Below are 14790 nucleotides of genomic sequence, written 5' to 3' on the forward strand. Positions count from 1 at the left end.
GGACAGATTTTGCAGTTAGAGCTGCAGTAAAACTGCTTCTGATTTACTCGTTTAAAGTTTGCTGTTGGGACCCTGATTCCATTGTCCTGCGAGGGTGGGGGTGGGGGTGGAGTGGGAGGAGAGACCCCGTTTTTTTTTTTTTTTTACTAATTTGCTTTTATATGTTGTTCAGGTTTTTGCCATACCCCCACACCCCCCCCCCCCTTTAATTAAAGACTCTTTTACCTGGGAAGGGATGCTTTATTCTTACTTTGACTACTTGGGTGCTGATAAAACAATCTTTCCCTATGGGAGAATTCTTTAAAGCTTGTCATTTCATACATTTGTCTGATTTGGTTCGCTGTGTTTTACTTTTAACTTCTGAAACTGGGTTACCTGTGTGATGATTCATTTTAGGACTCCTTTTTCCCTTTTAGAAGGTAAATGCCGGTTGGCGATTTTCAGAGATGGGGTAGTCTTATTCACTCATGGCCTTATCTGAGGTTTTTCTCCTCCGAATTTAGTTGCTCAGAGAGAGATCTATGTGCAATATTTTATTACTCTTAAATTATGGTGATTTAATTTATATTAATTTATGGGGCAAGGTTTGATATCACTTCAATTTTTAGAGTTAAAAAAAAGGAGGAACGTTCCCCCCCCAGTGAATATATGTAATATGTAGTCTTATCTGATAGGTACATAAACGCAATGTAAATCTTATATACACTGTATTTTTGTTTTAGAGCTTTGTCTGAGGTTCTTACAGACATTTTGTGTATCTGGTTGGAAAGGGAAAAGAAGGGAAAATGGAAAAGTTGAGATATTTTTCTTCTTTGAAGTCTACCCCATTTTATGATTATTAGCTGTCATATTTTCAAACCCTGTTTGCAATTATAGAGCTTTATGATTTTGATTAAGTAGAGGGTCTTTTGTTGAAGATGACTTTGTTATGCCTTTTAAACCTTCAGAATAAATTGGGTGTCATTGGGGAAACCTCATTTATTATGAGATTAGTATTTTTTGAAATCTTAAAAATTTCAAGGATTGAAGTCCATACAATTGTAATAAAGTAGAACGTTTTATAAAATGTATGAAGAAATTGTTTCCTGTGTCCTTGTGAATAGTGGTTTATCCTGTTTTTGTCTTCTTTTTCAATTAGTCATAGACTGTTCAATGATGCTGTATTGAAAACTAATACTAATTTTGAATCAACCCATTTCGTTCTTAATGATCATTTAGAATCTTTTCTTTTCCTTTCATTTCGGAGCCCTCTTTATTTGCTTTTGTAATTATGACTGCAATCCAGATACACATTCTCAGTGTTTAGCAAAGTTTGTAAGATTTGCCACCCATCTATTGTGTGTTTCCCCCTTTGTTTCCCCCTAATGGTAAAGCATCACTTCTTTTAGATGCATTTGTCATTCATGTGAATGGAAATTTGGTACATCGTTGGTACCTTTCATGAAAAAAAAAGTAAGGTTAATGAGTCTGGATTTTTGTTGTTATAAGAATTATATATTCAAACTGCCTTAGAATCTACTGTATCATATACTGTCTTGCCTACAGACATACAAAGAGAATTTGTTGGGCGGGAGGTGAATGGAGAGGCAGGGAGAAAATGAAGAGTGCACTAATGGTTGAAAGATATTGGCTTAGTAGAAAATACTGGCCAAGTTGAGTTGTCTAAAAATGATTTTAAGAAAACTTGACTGCTATAATTATATAGTGATGTGAGTCTTATAAGGCTGTATAGAAAATTCTGATTCAAACTTTGGGTTTTCCATAGAAATAAACTTTGGAGTTTAAACTGTTCCATCTTTGAATGAAATTTTGCACATTGAGATTCTATTTAGAATATTGAAAATGTTCATTTGCTGCTCTTTATTACCCATTTTGTAGTGCTAACATATAATAGGGTTAATTATTCCTAACAGCTTTTTAAAAGGAAATACACTTGAGTATACTGAAACATTGCATAGGAAGTGAATTTTTTTAATGGAAAGAATCTGAATGCCAACCTTGTTTTGTGTTATAAATTAAGCTTTAAAATATTTCAAAACTGTAAGTAAGTCATTAGTGAAGTGGCTGCAATATATCTTGCATTTGTCTTTTTTCCGTTTCCCTAGCTCCCACTCCAGACCACCCTCTTATTTCCTGCCTGGACTGGTGTGGTAATATACTAACTATTCTCTCCACTGTTTCTACCCTCACCAGTCTAAAGTCATATTAAAGTATCATTTGATGATGATATTACCCTGCTTTAAAAGCTCCAGTGGCTTTCCTTTGCCAGCCGAAAAAAGTCCCTGTTTGGCTTCCAACCTTGCCAGTTCTCTCTTTTTGGAGTCCCGTCACAAATTCTGTGGAAGCTATTTTGTATTTGCTGTACCTTGAATGTATGCTTTTTCCTCTTCCTGAGATGCCTTTCACTTCCAGCAGTCACTTTTGAAACCTTATGTATATTTAGTACCCAGGTCAGATGCCTTTTTTGCCAGTCTGTTCCCTGATGTCTTCTGTTAGAAGTCATCCCTCTTTTTCCCTTCCTTTTTTAGTTCTTCTCTCATGGAATTTCTTCTGTGCTGTCTTTTAGAATAGCTACTGTGGTTATATATATGTATGTATATATATATATATATGCTTCTCCCTGTAGACTGTCATCCTACCAGGTTATGAACCCCTTAGCTTGCTCAGGGTCTTGTAAGTAGTAGACAATTTAATAAATACATTTTGGATTAATAAATACCTAAGGAGTGCTGTTTCTTTTCTAACCTTTAGGTGCTTTTCTACTTAAAGGTCCTTGGTCTCTTCATTCTTTGGCTTTTTTGTAGTAGCCTTGGATTAAATGAGTTTTGAGTTAGACTTTTGTCGACTTAGAGTCTATAACTGTAATGGTTATCGTATTTTTAATATGGTTTTCATTTTAATTTTAGACTCAACCATAAATGAAAAATGATCTATTATGGCCTCCGTTGGCCTCCAAAACTATATTTCAAAGGTGTTTCCCTTCAGCCTATTTTTTTCAATAACTACCATTATTGTGCATCCTGAAGGTTTCTAATAACTGCATGAATTGCTGTATCTGTTGTCACTTTACTGATAATATAAGGATTGACTCCAAATGGAAGTTTAATGTCTTAATCTCTATGTATTTCTTGGCAGTAAAAGAAATACTAAACTGTTTAGAGGTAATATAAAACTTTTTATTTTTGAAATGTTAAGATTGTGGTACAAAGAATTGGCTCCAAGCATCTTGGTTAGTTCTGCTGTGAATTTGGAAATTATGATTATTCTGAGGCAGAGGCGTTGTTGGATAACTTCTTAAGGGGCTCCTGCATTGATATAGAATCTATGGGAGGATTACAAATGCAGGACTCACATACACAGTTATGATCCCTTAGCTTAGTACTTTAGTTGTGACATTGTTATTATTTTTTACTTTAGGAGGCTGTAGCAACTCTTTTTAAGGTTATCTGTAGACTTTTCTTATCAGAATAAACTCCTGAAATTAACTATAGGCAGTGACATCTCTGAAGTAGATAATTACATTAAAAGTTTAATTGGATGGCAAAACATAAATATATGATATAGAAAAGCAGTTCTCAATTTTTTTTGAAATCATCTTATATTTTATTCTTTCTTAGAGTTTACATCTCTCTGCTTATATTACCCATATGTTCTTTTTTTTTAATACAATTTTATTGAGATACGCTCATACACCATATAGACCATCTGAAGTATATAATCACTGGCTCACAGTATCATCACGCAGTTGTGCATACATCCCTATGATCAATTTTGGTACATTTGTATTACTCCAGAAGGGAAATAAAAATAAAAAATAATACCCAAATCCTCCCATACTGCTTATCCCACCCCCACCCCCCATTTACCGATAGTATTATTATGGTACATTTGTTAACTGTTAATTAAAGAATATTAAAATATTACTGTTAACCATAGACCATAGGTTGCAATAGGTACATTTTTCACCATGAGTTCTCAATGTTCTGATCTTTCTCTTTTTTTTTTTTTTTGGTATGGGCAGACTGCGGGCATTAAACCCGGGTCTCCTGCATGGCAGGTGAAAATTCTGCCACTGAGCCACCGTTGCACTACCCTGATAGCAGTTTAAAATTATTGATGGCCCCAGTGAGTTTTTATTTACATGGGTTATAGCTGTCGATATTTGCTGGATTAGAATAAAACTGAAAAATTAAAAAAATATTTGTCTAATTCATTTGAAAATGATAAATAACCATTACATGCTAACATAAATTTTTAATGAAAAAATAATTATATTTTCCAAAAATAAAAGAAATTAGTGAGAAGAATGGCTTTTTAAAAAGTTTTTTACATTTTAAAAATATCTGGCTTAGTAGAAGACAGCTGAATTCTCATATCTGCTTTTGCATTCAATCTCCTGAGGAATCACAGGGCAAAGACTCACATAGAAAAATCCACTTTACAGTTATGAGAAAATGAAAGTGAAAAAGGCAGATAACTTTTTCATAATATTGTAAAAATAGTTTTGACTTATTGGATTCTCTTAAAGGATCTTTTTGGCTCCTGGATCATGCTTTGAGAAGAGCTAATGTAGAAGTTAACTTAGTAACACCAGGTTAAGTGGCTAACTTGGTAAAGCATCTTCTGACTTCTATGAAACCAGAAGAAAATGTTGTTTCCAGATTAAAAGGTTGTTTCAGGTAATTTACCTGTTTACCCTGACATATTTGACATTTTCATCCTGGTACAAACTTGGATTATGTAACATTCTGATGGAGATCTGGCACATTGGTTCTGTGGTTGAGAAAAATACCTGCTGAGACCCATACTGAAGAAATAGGTCACCTGTCACTGTGTGGTCCTTAACTATAGCTGGTTGGGCATCCTCCTTCTTTGTTTGAATTCTTCTTTGTAACCCTGAACATTTGATGGGTTCATCTAATTTGTTGTAAGGTTTTCTTTTATGAGCTATGTGTCACTTTTTCATAATATTGTAGTATGAGCCAAAAATTCATTAAATCAAATGATATAAAAGCTCTGCCTTATTTTTTTTTGCATCTTCTTGTGGAAAACGATTAAACATTGCTTTCATTTAATATAGTTTCTATTTTTTCTGTTTCATTACAAGTATGGCGATTCTTCCATTTGATATACCTTTTAAATTTTATTTTCATCACTGTTTCATGTTGAATATTTTCATATTTTTCTTAGAATGTAGACAAGATACAGCCTGTTTTTGGTCACTTTTTAACAAGGTAGGTAGAAAAATAATTGCAAATGTATCCATGTGATGTGACCATATTTTTTTATTGCTATTAAAGGAGGAGGCAGCCTGAGTGTAGTAGAAAGAACACAGACTTTTGAAATGGATGATATAGATCCCAAACCAAGCTTTGCAACTTAACCTACTCAAGAGTTATGTGGCTAGTACTTCACCTTTTGGAGTATCCGTTTTCTCTTTTGTAAAATCAAACTAATACCTACCTTGCAGAGTTATGGGGATTAGATGTACTATATTAAGGTACAGTGCCTGGCATTTGGGTAGCACAGTGCCCGGCATTTGGGTATGTATCCAATAAATGGTACTTTATTTTTAAAAACTTATTACTGATTACTCATAATTATCCTGAGTCTACTTCTTTTATGTATAGCAAGTTCAGGTTTAAGAATATGACCTCTGCTTAAAAGAAGACTCTGTAGTCAAAACTTTTTGAGTTACTTTGTCCATTCTCCTCTGCATCCCCGACATTTAAACTGGGCCAAGTTTTATTCGTTTTATTTTTGGAAGTGTTTTCTAAAGCCTTTCCTAGTTAGAAAATCTCATGAGTCTATAGAAATGTCATTCCAACTCATCATTTCTTTTTAGTTTCTATTGCTCTTGTCTTCATCATCTCACATTTGCATGATTTGTAATAAAGCTAATAGTTGCTAACATTTGTTGAAAAATTATTGTAGACTGAGGACTATATTAAATGCTTTTATATATACTATTTTATCTACACAACAATCTTTAAAAATAGGTACTATTATTAACCCACTTTGCAGACAGTAAACTGAGACTTACATGGATTTAGTGACTTTATAATTTATGCAATATCTCACTTAGAGTAGGTCTGTCTACCTGATTCTAAAGCCTTTTGGACTCTTATTAATAAAACAGTATCTCCTAACTGGTTGCTTTATTCCTCATTGCTTCTTTTCCCCGCCTCCACAAGTTTATCATGAATTCTTCAGCCAGGCTTATGGTACTGAATTGTTATTTTTATTGTCTCACTGTCCTGCTCAGAAATAATCAGTGACTCTCCATTTCTTTTAAGCAGAAGGCCATATTGGCCAGGAATTGAACCTGGCATGGCAGGCAAGCATTGTACCACTGAACCAATCATAAACCCAGAGGACATATTCTTAAACTTGGCCTATGAGGCCTTTAGTAATAATGGCCTCAACTTACATATCTAACTTTATTACCAGTACTCTATGCATATTTCTTTTGTAGTCCAGTTCCTTACTAACCATGATTATACCTTGTTCATCCCCATCTTCAAGCTTTTGCTGCTTCCAATCTTAGAATATACTCTTCCTATCCCCACCTTCAGATTAGGACCCTTCCATCTTAAAACTTTCTCCAGAAATTCTAGACTGACTCCCCTTTATTATCTAGGTTGTTAGTATATTATTTTGGCACTAAATCACATGCTATTTTATGTTATGGTATTTAATTGTTTCACGGATATAATTTATTTCTTTAACAAGATAAGCTTCTTAAGGTCAGACTATCATATTTCTTTCCCATGTCTTTTTTTCTTTCAACACTCAGGTGCTCAAATGTTTTGTTAAATGTCAGTTTAACAACTGACTCAACAAACTTCATATTGTGACTTAAGTTTTAAAGTGTGTGTGTGTTTTTTTTATTAATAACATGCAGTCTTCAAACTTATAAAGAGAATTTATTGCAACAGGAAATAATTAGTGAAAAATGCAATTCTTAAATTATAGATGTTGCTCTTAGCAAAATTTTATGGTTTGTAGTAAAAGTCATTTTTAAAACTTTGAAGAATTAGAAGGGAGTAGTAAGTTTTTTTTTTTGGTGCATGGGCCTGAAAACAGTACTAAGTTTTTGAAAGATTGTTAGGCTAGCTTTACATAGCACAGAGCCGAATGGAGACTTAAGTTAACCAATGCTTTGTTATACTAATTGATTTTAGAATGTGTAGGACTTGACTTGGTATAATAAGGTAAAGTCAGTCATCAAACCTTTTTAAAGATCAGTTTCCAAGTTGTTTGCCCACATATATGGCACATTTATTGTTCCTTGTGCATATTTGTAAGTTCACATAAAGTAAAAAAGTTAGCACATTTTTTAAATAAAAGAAACAGTAGGCTAGTTACTGCCTGCCAGACCAGAACATTCTGCCTGGCCTATGTCAGTATGAAAATTGTCCTGTGTCCTGGTATTGTTGAGCCAGTACAAAGCCATAGTCAATACTATGATGTCAAACTGTCCACCATTATCCAGCCTTGGATTTTTTGATGTTCTGTTTGTGGGACAGATTAATTGCCTATCCTTGTCTAAGGGTATAGGTTCACAAATCCAGAACAATTGTGGGGTTTTATTTTTATTTTTATTTTTTTTACATGGGCAGGCACTGGGAAGCAAACCCAGGTCTCTGGCATGGCAGGCAAGAACTCTGCCTACTGAGCAACTGTGGCCTGCCCCAGAACGTTTATATGCTTGTGTATAAGGATGTGGCTACATAATCTTAAATGCTTATTATTTTTAAAAATATTTTTATTAATAAAGCAACATACAAACAAAAACATTCTTAATATACAAACATTCCATATATAATATACAATCACTGACTCACAATATCATCACATGGTTGTGTATTCATTGCCATGATAATTTTTTGGAACATTGGCATCTCTCCAGAAAAAGAAGTAAAAAAGAAAAAAGAAAAAAATCCACATACCATACCCCTCGTGTCTCCTACTCATTGACCGCTGGTATTTCCATATACTCAATTTATTTTAACCTTTGTCCCCCCTATAATTTGTTGATTTTTATAATTTTATTTATTTATTTATTTAAATTGACAAACCAAAACAACATACAAACACAAGCATTCTTAACATACAAATATTCCATACATGGTGTACAGTCAGTGGCTTGCAATATCATCACATAGTAGTATATTCATCACCATGATCATTTTTGAGAACATTTGCATCACTCCAGAAAAAGAAATAAAAAGAAAAAACTCATACATGCCATACCCTTTACCCCTCCCTCTCATTGACCACTAGTATTTCCATCTACCCAATATATTTTAACCTTTGTTCCCCCTATTTTTTTTTTTTCCTATTTTTTTCTATACCCCTTACCACTCCCTTTCCTTGATCACTGGTATTTCAATCTACTCAATTTGTTTTAGCATTTGTTCCCCGTTATTTATTTATTTATTTATATATATATTTTTGATAATTACAAATGAGTTTTATTTCTTTTTTTTTCTTTTTTTTTCTTTTTTTATTAACGGAAAGAAAAAAAAAAGAAATTAACACAACATTTAGAAATCATACCATTCTACATATGCACTCAGTAATTCTTAACATCATCACATAGATGCATGATCATTGTTTCTTAGTACATTTGCATCGGTTTAGGGGAACTAGCAACACAACAGAAAAAGATATAAAATGTTAATATAAAGAAAAGAAATAAAAGTAGTAATAATAGTAAAAAACAACAACAAACAAACCAACAAGCAAACAAAAACAAAAAAAACCCTATAGCTCAGATGCAGCTTCATTCAGTATTTTAACATGATTACTTTACAATTAGGTATTATTGTGCTGTCCATTTTTGAGTTTTTGTATCTAGTCCTGTTGCACAGTCTGTATCCCTTCAGCTTCAGTTACCCATTGTCTTACCCTGTTTCTAACTCCTGCTGAACTCTGTTACCAATGACATATTTCAAGTTTATTCTCGAATGACCGTTCACATCAGTGGGACCATACAGTATTTGTCCTTTAGTTTTTGGCTGGATTCACTCAGCATAATATTCTCTAGGTCCATCCATGTTATTACATGGTTCATAAGTTTATCTTGTCTTAAAGCTGCATAATATTCCATCGTATGTATATACCACAGTTTGTTTAGCCACTCTTCTGTTGATGGAGATTTTGGCTGTTTCCATCTCTTTGCACTTGTAAATAATGCTGCTATAAACATTGGTGTGCAAATGTCCGTTTGTGTCTTTGCCCTTAAGTCCTTTGAGTAGATACCTAGCAATGGTATTGCTGGGTCGTATGGCAATTCTATATTCAGCTTTTTGAGGAACCGCCAAACTGCCTTCCACAGTGGTTGCACCCTTTGACATTCCCACCAACAGTGGATAAGTGTGCCTCTTTCTCCGCATCCTCTCCAGCACTTGTCATTTTCTGTTTTGTTGATAATGGCCATTCTGGTGGGTGTGAGATGATATCTCATTGTGGTTTTGATTTGCATTTCTCTAATGGCCAGGGATGTGCCTCTTGGCCATCTGTATTTCTTCTTCTGGTAGGTGTCTGTTTAAGTCTTTTTCCCATTTTGTAATTGGGTTGGCTGTCTTTTTGTTGTTGAGTTGAACAATCTCTTTATAAATTCTGGATACTAGACCTTTATCTGATATGTCGTTTCCAAATATTGTCTCCCATTGTGTAGGCTGTCTTTCTACTTTCTTGATGAAGTTCTTTGATGCACAAAAGTGTTTAATTTTGAGGAGCTCCCATTTATTTATTTCCTTCTTCAGTGTTCTTGCTTTAGGTTTAAGGTCCATAAAACCACCTCCAGTTGTAAGATCCATAAGATATCTCCCAACATTTTCCTCTAACTGTTTTATGGTCTTAGACCTAATGTTTAGATCTTTGATCCATTTTGAGTTAACTTTTGTATAGGGTGTGAGAGATGGGTCTTCTTTCATTCTTTTGCATATGGATATCCAGTTCTCTAGGCACCATTTATTGAAGAGACTGTTCTGTCCCAGGTGAGTTGGCTTGACTGCCTTATCAAAGATCAAATGTCCATAAATGAGAGGGTCTATATCTGAGCACTCTATTCGATTCCATTGGTCGATATATCTATCTTTATGCCAATACCATGCTGTTTTGACCACTGTGGCTTCATAATATGCCTTAAAGTCAGGCAGCGCGAGACCTCCAGCTTCGTTTTTTTTCCTCAAGATGTTTTTAGCAATTCGGGGCACCCTGCCCTTCCAGATAAATTTGCTTATTGCTTTTTCTATTTCTGAAAAATAAGTTGTTGGGATTTTGATTGGTATTGCATTGAATCTGTAAATCAATTTAGGTAGGATTGACATCTTAACTATATTTAGTCTTCCAATCCATGAACACGGTATGCCCTTCCATCTATTTAGGTCTTCTGTGATTTCTTTTAACAGTTTTTTGTAGTTTTCTTTATATAGGTTTTTTGTCTCTTTGGTTAAATTTATTCCTAGGTATTTTATTCTTTTAGTTGCGATTGTAAATGGGATTCGTTTCTTGATTTCCTCCTCAGCTTGTTCATTACTAGTGTATAGAAAAGCTACAGATTTTTGAATGTTGATCTTGTAGCCTGCTACATTGCTGTACTCATTTATTAGCTCTAGTAATTTTGTTGTGGATTTTTCTGGGTTTTCTACATATAGTATCATATCGTCTGCAAACAGTGATAGTTTTACTTCTTCCTTTCCAATTTTGATGCCCGTTATTTATTTTTAATCCATATTTTTTACTCGTCTGTCCATACTATAGATAAAAGAAGCATCAAACACAGGGTTTTCACAATCACATAGTCACATTGCGAACGCTATATCATTATATATTCATCTTCATGAAACATGGCTACTGGAACACAGCTCTACTGTTTCAGGCACTTTCCTCTAGCCTCTCGAATATACTTTAAACTAAAAAGGGGATGTCCATATAATGTGCAAGAATAACCTCCAGGATAACCTCTTGTCTCTGTTTGAAATCTCTCAGCCATTGACATTTTATTTTGTCTTGTTTCTCTCTTCCTCTTTTTGGTCGAGAAGATTTTCTCAATCCCTTGATGCTGAGTCCCAGCTCATTCTAGGACTTCTGTCCCACGTTGCCAGGGAGGTTTACACCACTGGGAGTCATGCCCTACGTAGATGGGGAGGGCAGTGAGTTTGCTTGCTGTATTGGCTGAGAGACAGAGGCCATATCTGAGCAACAAAAGAGATTCTCTGGGGGTAACTCTTAGACCTAATTCTAAGTAGGTTTAGCCTATCCTTTGTGGGATTAAGTTTCATATGAACAAACCCCGAGATTAAGGGCTCGGCCTACTGGTTTGGTTGTCCCCACTGCTTGCAAAAATACCAGGAATTCTCCAAATAGGGATGTTGAATTTTCCCCCTTTCTCACCATTCCCCCAAGGGGTATTTGCAAATACTTCTTTATTCACTGTTCAAATCACTCTGGGATTTATTGGGGCATCACACTGGATGAACCAACAAAATCTCATGGCCCAATTCAAGGTTCCATGTACTTATGGTGTTCAATTAACCTGCCCATATAAGTTATATTAGAAAATGCACTAGTCAAAATATAAATTTTGTACCAAATAAACATTATTTGCTTTAGTCTGACACAGAAGTTGAAGTTTTAAAATATAAGTGACCATCTGTTTTCAACACCCTGCAATACTGACATTCCTTCGTTCTTCCTCATGCAAAAACATTTTTTAATTTGTACATTTAGTTACTATCATTGTACATTCTAGGCATTCCTAGATTATACCATCTCAGTCTTTATCATCTATCTTTTCTTCTGGTTTCATATGTGCCCCCAGCCCTCCTCCCTCTATCGTTCTTGAATGCTTATTTTATGGTTTTTATTTTTAAACTTAAGAAAAATTAGATTTAGATTCAATCATGAATCCAGTTTTTAAATCTGTATGTAAGTTATTCTGGAGAAGGCCTTATTGAATGAATTGTTTGTGCTAGAAATCTATATTGTGTTACAGTTCTGGTCCTATATATGTTTTATGTTTTTTAAGTTTTAACTGTACAAGGCCACTCAATATGGTATGATTCATGTTGAAATTCTAATAAGCATTTATAGAATTAGTGACGCACTGTTTTTGAAGTTAGTCCTGGGATATGTTTCGTAAAAATTATTTAGTTAATATGCTGTTATCTGCAAGCATCGGAGCCTAACTAATTCAAAGTGACTTAAAAAATAAGAACTTTTTTTTTTAACTTTATATATTTTTAACTTTTTTTATCCTTTCATATGACAGTCTTCGGGGTTGGTTTATTGTAGCAATTCAGCAATGTCAGTACAACTTAAATTCTTTCCATTGCTGAATTCTGATTTGAGATTGGCTTCATCCAAGGTTAGTAGCAAAATGGTTGCTACTATGATTCAAGGCATCTATCCATACGCAACAACTTCTAAAAGAAGCAGTAAGGTGTTTCCTCCTATACCTTTCTTTTTGGGGCAAAGAAACTTTTCCCTAAAACCTTCAGCCGAAGTCTTTCACACCTTTCTTTTTGGTCAGAATTGGCTTATGTGTCCATTCCTGAACCAATCGCTGGTGACTGACTACCTTTGGATTAATCATGTCCATCCCTGAATCTGGACTAGTGTTGGCTTCCCCTGAGGCATATGATTGTGTTGTAGAGGGATTCTGTTAGGAAAGGAGGAGGAGGGAGTGAATATTAGGTAGGCAATGAACAGTAATTTGGAGAACTCTTTTCACATTTCTTATCTTTTGTTTATAAATAAAAATATAAGCAAACGAATTTTCTTTTTCAAAACTAAAATCTAGCTGTGAAAAACCCATTTTCATTTTCTAAATTGGAATTCACAGTGCATTGTGTAAAGAATTAAATGTAAGAAACAGACATTTTCCAGTATTTCATGTAAGTTTAATAGAATATGAGGAAGCTAACCTCTTTGGTTGATAGATTCCTCATAAGAAGAATGTAAGCATTGAAATAGAGCATATTAGTATAGCAAGTAAATGAGTGTGAAAAAGCATTTTGCTAAACTATAATTTTAAATTTTAAGATTTAGTAAATTAAATGAGTTTTGGACCTGTGGAATGATTTGATTTGAATGATCAGACTTAAAATTTAAGACATTAATATAGATTATCTCTTTCAAATAAAATGTACTATGTACCTAGGTATTGCTTTTTCTAGGATGCTGGAAATCTAGAGGTAGTAAGGTGGGTGATTAAGAGGGGGGTCTGTAATCAGACTGCCCTAGTGGTTGGATTCTAAATGTTATTTTTACCAGTGATAGCATATCATTTCCAAACTGATTTAGCGACTTTATTTTCTGATTTCTTAGGTTTATATTTCTCTATATGCCTTAATAACCAAAAGGATGAATGTTTTTTTTGAATAGGATAGAATTAGAACAAAACTATATATTTTCATGTATTTCTCTCTTTTATAAAGTGTTATAATTTCTGATCTCTGACATCTTGAGGCTAAGTGGCAGTGGAGGTGGCCTTAGTTATTTGAAGAAGGCTTACTTATGAGTTACTTTTATAAATATTACTGTTTAGATCTAGACAGTATTATAATGAACTTTCAAAAGAAAATGTCCTGAAGGTTCTTCATTTTTATGGTACTATGAAGGGGAGAAGAAATGAAAGGGAAAGAAGGCATGCCATACATGCTTCATTTTACTTTATATGCTTAAGTTGTTGGTAACTTAGAGTAATGAAAATATATTTGTTTTTGCTTGTTTCTGTAATGCTTAAATGCTTGGATAAGGACATTGCTAGAAAATGGGAAGTGTTGCACAGTGTTTAAGAACTCTAGATTCAAATTGCTTGGGGTTTCAATTCTAGTCCTATTTTTGGGCAGTTTCCTAATCTGTATAGGAAGAAGAGTATCAACTTCATTGTAGGGTTATTTTGAGAATTATATGGATTAGTTCATGTAAGACACTTAGAGTTATCTATTGTTATTTCCATTATTAAGCTAGGATGACCCATCTCCATAGTGTCCCATTCCGAGGAAGCATCAGCCTAACATTCAAATTAAATTGAAAAGTATTTTAAATCTTATTCCAGCTTCTCAAAAATACCAAAAGGAATTACGTATATAACATATAGCAGTGCTACTTAAAATCCTGTTTCTTCATTTTTTTTTTTTTTTTTTAAGAGAGAGGGAGGAAGGGAAGGAAAGACAGAGAAGGAAGGAAGGGAGGAAGAAAGGGAAACATCTTGTTTTATTATATTTTGTTTGTTTGTTTGTTGTTTTACATGGGCTGGGGCCGGGAATCGAACCGGGGTCCTCCGGCATAGCAGGCAAGCACTCTTGCCCGCTGAGCCACCGCGGCCCGCCTCTTCATTTTTGATCAGTACCTTTGTACGGATACTCCCAGACTTCTTTTTCTCTCTAAAAAGTTAACACATTCTCTCTTAATTTCTTGAGAAGTCGCATTCGTATCTCTATATTTGCCTTTCAGACCTATTATTTTTTTCTTCCAGGAATGTCTGTCTCCCTTTAAACTCTCTCCTTTGTTCATTTCAAAACTTTAATTCGTGCTGTAAGAGCCAGGAACAAGGGAGGAAAGAAAGGAAGCAAATACTAAGAGCAACATTTTTGTTTGTGTCACACTTAGCTACTAAGTGCAGATACTTGAAGTTCAAAGAAGGGAGTGATTCTGATGGCTTCTTAGAGGAAGTCAAATTTGAGATGTGACCCTTAAAGATGTTTATGACTTGGGTAAGCAAGAGAAAGAAAAAGAATGTTCTATCCAGGTCAGGGGACCTGTGTGGGTAGG

At 34.3% G+C, this 14790-nt stretch overlaps 1 protein-coding gene across 4 annotated transcripts in view; it reads left to right on the top strand.

Moving 5' to 3' along the window:
* The window catches only part of PIK3R3 (phosphoinositide-3-kinase regulatory subunit 3), a 193166-nt gene that overhangs the window by 36709 nt on the left and 141667 nt on the right, over nt 1-14790 (top strand). The gene's annotated exons all lie outside the window — the stretch shown is intronic.

Source organism: Tamandua tetradactyla, chromosome 2 (genome assembly GCF_023851605.1).
Source record: "Tamandua tetradactyla isolate mTamTet1 chromosome 2, mTamTet1.pri, whole genome shotgun sequence".
Taxonomy (NCBI): domain Eukaryota; kingdom Metazoa; phylum Chordata; class Mammalia; order Pilosa; family Myrmecophagidae; genus Tamandua; species Tamandua tetradactyla.